At 50.3% G+C, this 12,989-nt stretch overlaps 1 protein-coding gene across 1 annotated transcript in view; it reads right to left on the reverse strand.

The window, feature by feature from the left end:
- The window catches only part of LOC144115235 (uncharacterized), a 112,520-nt gene extending 105,109 nt beyond the window's left edge, over window positions 1-7,411 (reverse strand). The window contains exon 1 of the mRNA XM_077649520.1: window positions 7,141-7,411. The gene's annotated coding sequence lies outside the window, so the exon portion shown is untranslated. The remainder of the gene's footprint in view (window positions 1-7,140) is intronic.
- Window positions 7,412-12,989: the final 5,578 nt, after the last annotated feature.

The following is a 12,989-nucleotide window of genomic DNA, read 5'->3' on the forward strand; positions in this document are numbered from 1 at the left end:
GCTGGGAGCGCCTGCCATCGTATAGGGCAGTGGCACATCGCTTAACCGCTGCACTACTGCGCCAGGAGGAGTATGGGGACTGCCGGGGCTCTATAATGTAAAGTACAGAATATATGCGAATTAACCGAATATTCTGCCGCGTCATACCCTTACGGCAGAGCTTAAGCGTCCCAATTTTTTTCCCTTATTCAGTGGGCGTCCGTTAGCTTTCCCCGTATAAATAGACTCGTAATCCACTCTAATTTCCTTTCTTAGTCACTTTATGTTCGTTAGAATATTTCGGGGAATTAGTAAAATGGGATGTTCTAGAAACTTGTCTAACAGGTCACCCGTTTTTCTACACTGGTTTGTCTAAAGGGAACCCCTATCCCTGCCTCGGGTGACGACAGCTCTGTTGAAATACGAACAGAAAATTGGTTTTTGGGGAAAGCAAATGGCACAGCATCTGTCGGGTCCGAACCCGGGAACTCCGGCTCTGTAGACAAGCGCCCTAACCCCTGAGGCGCCGCGGCCGGTCGAAATACGGAAAGAAGCCGGCAGTATTGGAGAACAATGCACTAGCCGCAAGCTCAAGAAAATGAAAGTTGCTTATGACATTGATGGCGGCGAAACGCTAAGTCGCCCTGGTGCTGTGCGACGTCAGTGCCCGTTGAAGATCACCAGGTGGTCGAAATTATTCCGGAGCCCTCCACTACGGCACCTCTTTCTTCCTTTCTTCTTTCACTCCCTCCTTTATCCCTTTTCTTACGGCGCGGTTCAGGTGTCTGCCGATATGTGAGACAGATACTGCGCCATTTCCTTTCCCCCAAAACCAATAATAATAATAATAATAATAATAATAATAATAATAATAATAATAATAATAATAATAATAATAATAATAATAATAATAATAATAATATTATTATTATTATTATTATTATTATTATTATTATTATTATTATTATTATTATTTGTGACATTGACAACAAGATCTCGATGGACACATGCGAAGATAGAGAAAAATTTAAGCCAGCGTTTGCCTTGAGGCTGCAATCGGTCTTATGGTATTGTATGGTATATGGTATGGTGTGGTGCGGTACGATACGGTGCGGTTTGTTGTGTCGTGTCGTGGCATGTCATATATTACGTCGTGTCGTGGCGTGTCGTGACGCGTCGAACTAAGTGATTTAACACCCTGAAGCTTCGCGCGGGCCATACAAGCCGGACGCCTTAAAGGAAATTTTAAAATTTTTTTCCACCATCTGTGGTTCGTTAGCGCGCACTGACGTCGCACACCACATGAAAATTTTGCATCCCGCGACATCGGCAGTCGAACGCCTTGGCCACAGAGCCATCGCGTCGGGTACATAAGTTGCAGACTTCTTCGGTGAGTACAGAAACCAGCCATACTGTCCTAGTTATGAGCAGAGGTAGATGTGACACTGAAGACGAAGAATGAATGATTGAATGAATGAATGAATGAATGAATGAATGAATGAATGAATGAATGAATGAGTGAATGAATGAATTGTTGTGCCCTAAAGCTACTCTGTGCATAGGGAGGGATGTCGTCGTGGAGCGCGACCGCGGCCGCCTGGAGATCTTTGACGTGGCCCCGTAACACTGCATCGATGCATTCGCCCTCAAGACGCGATCACCGCGGAGAGGTGTCTATCCTGCATGCGATATCGTGGCAAGCTACGAAACCCCAGAGTCGCTGAGGCGCCGTGCAGTTTAGGAGTTTTAAAGACACTCTACACAAGGCAACTAGCAAGCTCTACGTTGTATTTTTTAAGTAAAGTTATTTTGCGACAGCGTTACTATCGCAAACACCGCAGGTGAATTCCAAAACGTCAGTCAGTTACGTAGATGTGTCACGGCTCTCGGTGGCAATTAACTTTCGTTGAGCCCGGAACATGCGATGGCGCCACTTTGCGGCAGGGACCCGTTACACGCGCAGGTAGAAGACACTTCTTGCTCGCGTTCTCGTTTGTGTTTTTCTTTTACACATGAAAATAACAGCGCGAAAGATAGTCTACGCGGAAAAAAGAAAAACGCGGAGACGGCGGGGGCGGACGGGCGAACAAAGCTAGTGAGGTAGCTGGCCTTGGAGTGCCGGAATGCGGCCGACCAACGGTCTGTGCTCACGACGAGACAGAAACGACAAGTGGCACGAAGTAACCGCGATTTCTATGCACCCGACAGCGCTAATAAAAGCCCGTGGTTTAAGCGCGGACTAACGGGGCCGTGTAGCTGACACCGTTTCTTGCAACGCGCCCGAAACGATGCGCGCTCGGCGCAACGAGCCCTCCCGTCCGAATCGAATGCGACGCGTTCCGCGGGTGCCCCGCCCCGCAACCGCCGCATCAGCCGGATCAAGAAGCGCGGCAGCAGCTCCCCTTTGCACCGAAGAAGAAAAAAATAATACCGCTACGAAGTACCACGAGAGCAGAGCAAGCTAGAAAGAAAGCAGAACACGAAGTGGCTTCTCTTCTCTGAGGTGCCGCGCGGGGGGAAAAAAGCCCGAGTGACAGGTCACGCCCTGCTTTAGACGCGGAAGGCCGCGCGCGCAGCTCGAGTGGTGCACTGCGAGTTATCCCCTTGCCGTGGACGAGGCGTGTCGTAATCGGGTGAGGAGGCCCGGGCGGCAAGAGACGTCGAACGGCCGCAGGCGGGCCGCTGGCGCAAGCGGCATTCTTCGTCGCACTCGCAGTTTTCCGCCTTGATATGGCGCGAAGCTCGGAATGAAGGGACGGCCACTCCTGGTGGTTCTCGGTCCGGCAACCGTCGATGCGAAAAGCGGTATTGGGGACGGGGCTCAGGCGAGAGCGCTCAATACGTTTAAAATCTTTATTCGCAGCACCAAATGAAAGGGGTGAACGTGCAGGCGCTTGCGTGAATTGAGAGCGGGCATGTTTGAGAGAGAGAGGCAATGGAAACGTGGGAACAAGCAGAAAGGAAGAACCTCAGAAGCCGAGGAAAAGTGCTTCTTCTACATCTCTCTCACTCGTGACTAGCAAATTATTTCTTTGTGTGTGCAATATACGCATCCAGCACTTGGCAGTGTAAAACGTTGTACTTCGCTCTAGGCTACCACAACATTGGAATGTGTGCCTGCCTCTCTAGTGTTAAGGTTCCACCGATTCACCGGTTCAAATTAATATTTAATTGCTGGTGGGGCGTCTCACTGTCGCGCTCTCTCACTCACGGTGACACCTGAACCGCGCCATTACCTGCTTTTTTTTGCCTGTGTGCTGTCATGCCGTTTTATCAATATGAAAATTCATGTATGTGAATGATACTGTTATTAATTAATGCTACATGTTCTATGATACTCTGTTACCGCTGTCAAGTCATTGTAGGGTGCGTCTACCTCTGTCAAGCCTTTCTTCTGGTTTTTTGTCGGCGCACCCAACACCCTTTAGATGTTGAATGAGCGAATTCATGACGATGATCGCTATCAACTGGTTCACATCTAATGATGAAATTGCATGCAGCGAACCTGAAGATTTCATTGTAGCGAATGGAGTAGCGCTGACGACGCAGGCAATCCCTGCGCATTTCGCGCGGCAGTTCGCCACTCGCCGTTGAGGCCTTTGCTTACCACGGGGACTGGACGGACCAGGAGCCGCGTTGCTTTGTCAGTGTAGGAGTGTTACTTCCGGCACGTTTCTTTCAAGCTACGCCGGCTCCCTTTTAGCAGGCCTCGTTAGCGGCGCTGTGAGGAGGGAGGTATGCAGCTCTTGGTTTTGCACCGTACATGCCTGGGATAATGCACCTGAATGCCTGTACGCTGGAGAGGTGATTCGCATGAACGCACGAGTGGCCCCAATATTATGCTCGAAGGCGCCCAGAATAGTGAGCACGCCGATTCTTTTATCTTTCGAGGGGAAGTCCCGGTATGCCGTTAATGCACCGAGGAAGGCGTTTAAACGCAGAAACAATCAACTCGCTTTGACATTCTGCAGACCTTTCCATCGTGTACACGGAGATGTCGAAATACCCCTCTCTGGACTGTTGGAAACTAGTTCCGCTTCCACCGTCACTAGCGCAGGTGCGCACAACAGCCCAGAGAGCAATATGGCGACGCCAGACAACGCTCATCGGAAAGGTTCATATGCAGCCTGCACCTCTGCCATGTGACCATCTCCCGTCCTTCGCATGGCTTCCGTGAGTGAGCCTTTCGGATACGATCGAGAGCTGATTAGACATCTCTCAGCACTGAGACTTTGTCGACAGGAAACCTAAAATGCAGCAATCGTGTCAGTATAGTAAAGCGCTTTTACTTGACCAACAAAGCTGCCTTAAATTGTCACGATATTTTTACATAGAAGCCTGTTCAATATCTGGAAAAATGGGGAAAAAAATGGACTGTCGGTTTTCAAGCGATTTTTTTTCTCTCAGTAGCGATCGCTTTGAACGGATTCCGTTACCGAGCACATCATACGGTAAGTGTACTTTCCCTGCGATGAAAGGCACCCAAGGGAACAAAAAAAAATGGTTACATTCGAAATCACTTTGGCGGCAAAAAAAGTTCCCATTTAAGGGAAAAAAGCAGATTGATTCGACACCAACCACTTTGCGTTTGGTTCGCGCGACATGCGGAAAGACAAAGCTTCTTGTCGCGCTTTTTACAGGCGAGGGATTTTGCTTACAGCGACACCGACTAAGGAATCGATTCACCAGGAGGCGTCAGACACAATTGCGCTTACTTTAAGCCAACCCATACTGGGTGATTTTGGGCACCCCGGGGGTGTGAAATGCAGCTTATATTCCCCCAAAAGTCCAACACCATCGCTGACTCTTTCGCCAGGTTGTGAGCTGCATGGAAGTACTTGGCGCCAGCATTAACCAATTTGCCCTGGCAGATGCGGATCGTAAGGGCACGAAGTGAGGCAAGAGAAAACACGCACAAACGCGCAACCTCGCCCATAACCTTACAACACGTCAGACAAGTTGCGTTCAGTAAGCGTCGAATTCACGTCGGAATAGTTATGCTTCTCTTGCCCTACGCTGCAAGGCGCCATACATGCACCCATTAAAGGTACGTGCACTGCCTTTTGCCTCAGAAGCCTATGCGAAGGTCTTATTTCGCACAGTAAACATGACGTCATCTTTTCATTGAGCAGTAACAGTGAAGAAACAGACGCGAATGTTCGTTGCTCTTATGACCAACCAAGCACAGCGACTAACCAAAACCTGACAAATAGGAGGTGCATCCATCGTCGGAGTCGCTCAAAGACCTGCCGCCAGACGGAAGTGGTCAACTTGCGGCGCTGTAGCGCGTTTTCGGGCATAAATTTCATGCGCGCTGCTTTCTACAAGCAGCTCGCCATTTGTACCAGTTGTATGACCTGAGCGACGCAGCTGTAGTGAACAGCTCGAAGATTGGAATTATTTATGAAAATGTTCTTCCACGCTTGGAATCTATTTGGAAGCTGGTAAACGCGTACAATCAACGACGCAGTAAACATTTAGGTCTGCAGCCCCAACCTCTAACAAGCCCTGGCGCCGGCTTTTCCAGATATTTCTTGTATCAAAATTAAGCTTTACATATTTCTTACCATTAGGCACCGAGCGGTGCGTGAATTCCACCTCTTCACGTAAGTTATGCGGCCATGCAGGGGGACACATAGTAAGATGATATTTTTTCTCCGTCAGGCATCTGAATAAATAAAATATATTAAATAACTAAAATATATTAATCAATGTTGTAGCCACTGCGGCGAACGCGAATGCTCGTAGTGGAAACACAGAGGCGGTCGCATTTATAGACTAGTACATTTGGAAGCATTCTTCTAGAGCACCCGTGTTCCCAGCCATTCCCTCAAAAGTTTTCACTGATTTCGAGTAATCACGCATGCAAGGCAGTGTCAGTGGACGCGAAACACCTCCCTAGTGTGACGCAGCTGCCGCATGGGCATTGCTACAAATTCCATAGCCGTGAGTGAACGAGAAAGTTATCAGATTCAACGGTCGCTCTACGCCGTTGGCTCAACACCGCGTCACGTCGGGAGGAGTTTTGCGACGATCGCCACCGCCTTTCACAGGTAATTATGCGGATCGAGCTGAAAATTCGGAAACCAATATCTCGGAACACACGCGTGCTATAGGAGAATTGTACCGAAAGGAAATGTGCAGGAGTACGTCCGCCTCAAGAAGGCATGCCACCTTACTGCGGTCATTAAAAAGTCAATAAATAAATTTTAGTTAACTATGTGCCTGACGGTAACAATTATTAACCCTCTTTGTGAACCCCCGGCAGCATAACTCACGTGCAGAAGTGGATTTGACGTACCTCTCGGAGGCATTTTTTTCTCTTTAATTTGTAAAGCTTAATTTGGTTGCCCTGTGTATGGCAACTGAACGTGACGCTGACAATGTTGTAGATTGCAGATACGGGAAAGATATACACCTGTCTCTCCCGTAGCATTAGGATAACTATAGTTCAGAGCGGGAATTATATTTAAATAGCCGGATATTTCTACCATCTTGCCAAGCACTGTTCGTTTCGAAAGCCTTCTTTTCTCAGTAAGCACATGTTTCGACCAATTAACAGTAGTTGAGCTACAGAAGTGATGATTTTTCCAACCAAAAGCGTTTTTAGCGCACTAGTTGCAACCACAGCATGCATCGTTGCGTTAGCACGAATATTGGCTCTCACATCCACGAGGAGGTACAAAGCCAATCGCGTTCCCTGTCCACCGAGATCAGTACTGCGCCATTACCTACGAAAAGAATCTATCAAAGCTATTCGTCGGCAGCCTATGCACTCTGGAAGAGCCGCGGCATGCCCGGGGCCTTGTGGACATGCTACGACTTCATCCTCCGGCGCGATGTACTCCAGTTAATCACGCGCATTTCCGACTGAGTCGTATTTCAGGTCAGTTGAGTCTATTTTCGAAGGAGAAGGTACGCGAGCTCGTGACACCCGGCTTTTCCTGGTACTTCCGATGCTCGATCTCTGGAAGGTGGGCCTTCGGTCTGCCTTCTGGCTAAACAGTGCAGAAGCAAGCCGACCAGAAGGTGGGGACTTCGACCGACCTTTCAGATGCCGGTGATCACCTTCGTCACGCATTCGACAGCGAACGAACTCGCTCAGCATATCGCACACTTCAAGCTGGACTACAAAACGCAGAAGAAGCGAGCAATACTCACGATGTAGTTCCAGAAGGCATCCCATTTATGTGCACCCAGTCCGTCGTAGAAGGAGGCGGCGTCCGCGACGACGACTAGCCGGCGTCAGGAAACGAGAGGCGCGGCCGATCGCCGGGAACAAGGGCACGGGGCGGCGGCCGGGGGTCGGAAGCGCCGTCGGGAGCTGGGCGTCGGAGCTGGGCAAGGTCCCGCGCCGTTCTCCTTTGCAGGAGCAGGGAGGATGCAGCTGGGCGCGCGCGCGCCTCTCTCGAAATCGGAGCGCACTGGTGGGCGCGCACTTCTGGGGGCGGCTCAGCAAGGGTGGCGCGACCGCCAACGATGATATGGCAAATGCGGCGACAGAGCGGAACGATGAGCACCGCGACTGCTACGGAGCCTCTGGAGGGAGAGGGGGACGAGTCGCTGTTTGCCCTGGAGACGTCACGCACGCACGCTCGAGCACACACACACACACACGCGCGGTGCGACGCGACAGCACCACGGCGACGTTGCCCAAGAAACGAGAGGCAGGAAAGAGGCCACGCAGGCGGGGAAGGATTTGTATCGTACTCGGCAATAAGCAAAAAGACAGAGATCCGGCAAACGATGCTCCACAGGAGCAGCGGGATGCACCGGCTGCGTGAGCGCACGCTATATCTCCTGGCTACCTGCTGACCAAACTTCCGCCCGGCCTTCCTTCTTTGCTTCTGCGCCACTCGCAGCCATTTTTGTTTCGTCTTCGGTAAGCAAGAAACAAAAAGAGGTGGCGGCGGCAGCCATAGTATGTGACGGGCTTCCCCCAGGCAGCCCAAAAGGAGAGGGAGGGGACTCGCATTTCGGCAGCGACGGAACCGCCAGACCCGTTCCCGAGGCCCCGCCGAGCGCTTGCGGCTACCGGAGACTGTCACGTGACGAGCTGCCGCTGCAGTTCAGCGCCTTTCATGAATAAGATGAGCTAGAAGCGAGGTGGGCACAAGGAGCCTGTGATCAAAAAGAAACGGCCAAAGACAAAGCGCGCCGCATTAAGAAGAGTGACCGGCAGCCGGTACAAAGAAAGAGCGGCGAATAATATTACAAGACAGAAAAAGCAATCGCCGCGGTCAAGGGAAGCGGAGCAGGGTAGCGAGCCGCACTGGCGAGCACTCGCCTGGAGAGTGCCCGCTGCGGAGGGCATCGCCGCGGAAACCTATGGAAGCCGTCGCCTCTCATCGGCCGCTTGCGCGGCTAACGCCTCTTGCTCTGTAGTCGCCTGAGGATCACGGGCAACGGACTGGCGTTCTATGTATCAGGCTTCAGCCCGTTGCTGATCGTGGATAGTTGTTCTTGCACGATCAACTTGAAGAATCCGTGTCACGTCTGGGAGAACTGAGAAGTTCTGCCACTGCTGTGTCTTGATAGTTACTGTTAAAGAGTCATCACGTTAACAACGCGCTGCCGCTATCCTGTGTGCGTGCGCGCGCGTGTGTGTGTTGATAGTGGCGGCTGCTCGCTGCTCACGCAGGCGTGACAATTACGCATGCACGTGACCACGCAGTTGCACGCTTTCGTCGCGGCGTTTAGCTGCGGCGTCTCCGAGTGTCGACGACCAGAGAGATATGTGGCGCCTCCAGCCGCGGTGGAAAGACTGTGATCAAGGTTAATGGATGCCGCCGACTCCCCTGAAAAGCAGCAAACACGCACAGAGTTGGAGCAGCGCAACGCACGCCGCTTCAGCGACTTCCCGCGAGGGCCTGCGCAGTGCGGCTCGGTGGAGGAAACGAAAAAAGAAAGGAGCGTAAAGGTCACCGCGCTTTCTGGAGCGCTGGCGATGTTTTCAGGAATGCACTCGCGTTTTGTGGCAGCAGGGCGCTTTATAAGCCGCACCAGAACAAGGCGAGATGAATCGCCTCGCCGACTGAGCCGGCATATGGCCTCCTATTCTTTGAAAGAGCGAGTTGCATCCGAGGTCGCGGATGGCGTCCTTTGTTGAGGGCGGAGCAGGGAATAAGCGCACATCTGTGGTTTTATATCCCCTGAAGGTGGTGAGAATAATGAAAAAAAAAGACAGAAGTGAGCGGAAGATTTAGTGAAACGGCCTTCGCATCGAGCGGCGCTAATAGCGGAACGCTGCAGCTCCGCGGGCGGCGCCTTCGCGTCGGCTTTTAACCGCCTAAACGTTTCGAACGGCATACGCCGAGCGAAGGGCGATCGTTTCCGAACGATACGCAGGCGGTCTTTGCAGACGTTCGCAGACCTTTTACGCACTGGTGCACCAAGGAACCGGCGCATAGACGGCCGTCAGCATGGGCTATTACCCTCAGACATTCCGGAGACAATACGAGAAACATTATAATTCACTCGATACAACAGATAGCGCTTTGGCGGAAGCAAGACGCACTGCACAAGTATGGCTCAGTCGCTTTACACTCCTCGCTTGCCGACGAGGCGAGCGGCAGATGCTGCGCATGATGACTGTCCCAACGCTTGGCGATTCGGTGCACACTTTCCCGGCGATTTGCATCACTGCAGAGACCCCTCTGCCGAAGGGAAGTTTGTGGCAATTCGGGGAAAGCGGTGAAAGTAGGCTATTTCTAGCTAACAGCATGTGCTCACGGGACAAAGTCTCCTGGACACGCGTCCAAGTTTTTCCGAATTTTTCCGCGCTTGGCTCATTTGACCAGCCCACTTAACAGCACGCGAGCCTGCGCTAGTGGAGCCCGAGGCCACCGGCTAATAACCGAGCTATAGGGCTTCAGTTCCGGCTGACGTGTCCTTGGGAGACTTTTCTCCCCGGTCGCACGTACTTATCAACACAGCGCGTTAGCAGGTCATTACAAAACGGTAGACGGGGTGCACATTTTCTACGATTCACTTTTAAGTTGATTATTTTTGATCATCCTTGCCTTTGACAAAGGGATCGGTGACTGACGTCGATGGCCGGCTGCCATCCTGACGTCACAGGCCGTATATATATATCCTCGTCAACACGACCAAATTTTTGTCTTTTAATCCAGATACCTTTCTCAGGTTGTTCCCATAGACGCACACATAATATTTTGAAGCTGTAGGTCCAACAGTTCTTCTCGTATGGGTTTCATACATGCTTTCTTGCTACGACCGCAGCGGTGGCCTAGTGGTTTGAGCATCCGCCGCGCATGCAGGAGGTGCGGGGTTCGTTTCCCAGTGCCGCCGGGCACCCACGGGTGATACAATGGGTACAAGCTTTCCCCTGGTCTGGTGCTCGGCTTCATTAGGGGAAATGCTTGGGGAATGGGCTTGGACCCCACCCAGAGAAATGGAAATTACCTTGTGCCGTGACGCTCTTTGGCCGTAGATGCCCTCGTGTCATAAAAAAACCTATCACCATCATCATCATCAGCTTTCTTGCTACGGGCATCTGGGCCTGCAGAAACGGGCCGCGTCTTGTTGTTCTGAATGATCCTAGATAGTTAACTCCGTACCTGGTCGTTTACCTCAATATGCTGACGACACGGTTATTTCCTGTACAAAAACACTTCTCTGGTGCTCTTAGTGATCTCCAAAGTACTTCAGTAAAAGTTATGGACTGGTTTCAAAAAAATCTTATAAACATCAATATATCCGAAACTCAGCTGATATGCTTCTGTAACCCATTAAAGAAACTGACGCTTGACCGTTCTATACTTTTATATACATCTGAATATGCCCCTGCTGATGTGCACCATCGGCTTATGCCTCCCGTGTGAAATATCTTGGTTTGCTGTTTGACACTGACTTATCTTGGAATTCTTACCTTAACCGTGTCTGTCAGAAATTACGTGCTGCTTCCTGTCTGCTTTTGAATAATGTTTATTTAAGTTTAGTAAGTTTTATTTTATTTCACCACGAAAATGCCCATGGTGGCAGGGTGCCCAATGTAAAGCTGCCTCTTTGACAGCTTGACTCGGTCATAGCTTTGCAGCAAGACAGTGGATCACACTAACAATCTACAATACATATTGCTGCGAGGTACGGGCTTCGGGCTCGGTGAAGGCCAGGAATTGGGTCTTTATTTAGAGAATTTGGCCCAAAATAGAAAAGAGGTCCCCAGACCCTGGGAAGGTAGAGACTAGCGCCTCGAGCAGCCACGGTCGCGTTTTGGAACGCCGTGTTCACGTGACCAAGTTGCGGTTTCTAGGAAGGAAGCGTCCTTGGTGGCCGGCACCCTGCGGCGCCGAGGGTAGGCCGGAGCGCACGCCACACAAGCAGTTCCCGGAGCTTGCGGGCCCACAGTGTCTTGCAACGCAACAATATGTACTATACAGGCTACAAAGGATCATGACAGGTACTTGCGCAAGAGTAATAAAATGGCATTCATGAAGTGATAAAGTGAACAATGCACTTATTTGCTTTACAAAAGCAATGGAGTGTCAGTTAGCAAAAAAAAATATTCCAACAGGACCTTGTGTGAGGTGGTTTCTAGGGAAATATTATTAAGAGGGCTCACCAGTTACGAGGCAACTCAGATTTGAACTTTTTCTGTCGATAGATGGCAGCACATAAGTACCACAAAAAGGATGGAACTTCATTACCCCTCCAGGTGTGTAATTCTACCGGGACATCTCCTCGACCGTAACACGAAAGTATTAGTTCTTCCGCGAACAAAATGTGGGGCCGAGAACATTCTGTGCATATCCTGCCAAAGCTGGGACATAGAAGCCCAAAAGAATAACCCCTCTCAAGGGGCGGTGGTCAGAGAATGGACCTTTTTCCAGTAGACCACCACTGAGCAGCCACAAGGAAAAGTACGTTTTCCGGTTTGGGTCCCCCTAAGCTCCCTTGCATCTTTTGTGCGAAAATTCATTTACAATGGTAGGGTGGGGCATACAGCCTGTAGTTAGAACCAGAGTTGGTTTCCCCTAGCCAGACGAGATAAGCGTGAGTCATCTTTTGACGCACCTTGGGAACACCTCCGCTTCCGGACTTCGGCCGGCAATTCCATATTTCGCGTATTCCTCCGTCGCCACACGCAATACTAGCTGAGTGACCGTGTACGAGTGTGGACGCCAATTCGACGACGCAGCCTCAGTGAAAAGCTTTTTGCGCTTTCATTGTTTGCGCTGCTAGTATTTATTTTGCATTGTCTTTGCTGTTGTTGGCCTTTTCGTTTAAGCATCGGCCAATGCTTCTTTGAGAGAAGTAATACCGCGAAACTGTTGTACTACTTGTCTGTTGAGTGCAAAACGGTTGGCGCGCCAGAATATTACTTTGTTATGCGAGGTGCGATCAGCGTTATCTGAAGGACTGCAGCCAGGCGCAACTATTTCTACATTATTCTGGGTTGTTGTAGTTGTTTTTAGCGCTTTATCTTGAAGTTTCCTCTTCAATGACCACCGAGCACGTGGTTGCAATTGGCGTCACCGAATTCTTCAGTTTTTATATAGGCGATTGTCAATTCATTAACATAGTTACTGCTGAAATACTTCGTTTGATGTCTCCTTCACTGCTTATAACTTCACTACGGAACAAATCAAACTTGGGTAAAAGGGTGAGATGTGTGGTTTTCAAAAGCGCTTAGATCGTCCTGTTGCTGTTCGTGGCGACTTTGAACGCAAATTTCCCAATTGCACAAGCGACTTCCAACTTTTCTGGACAAATTTGCTATTAGTGGTTTATTTTAACAAGATAAAAATTACAATTTAATAGAATAAAAGATGGGCGCTGACCACGCCAACCGCGTGTGCTCTTTCGGTACGTAAAAGTGGGCAGCACACCTGAATTGTCCTGACGTCACGGGTTTGCAAGAGAAAATTCTATACCTACCATGGTTTCCGGGAAAGTCTCATTATGCGCTGTTAGAGGTGAGGGTTCCTTGAGTGAGCTGACTCTTTCAGCGCCGCAGGTCCTTTCTACGAATGACATTGTCGGACTTG

This window comes from Amblyomma americanum, chromosome 1, assembly GCF_052857255.1.
Source record: "Amblyomma americanum isolate KBUSLIRL-KWMA chromosome 1, ASM5285725v1, whole genome shotgun sequence".
In the NCBI taxonomy this organism is placed as follows: Eukaryota; Metazoa; Arthropoda; class Arachnida; order Ixodida; family Ixodidae; genus Amblyomma; species Amblyomma americanum.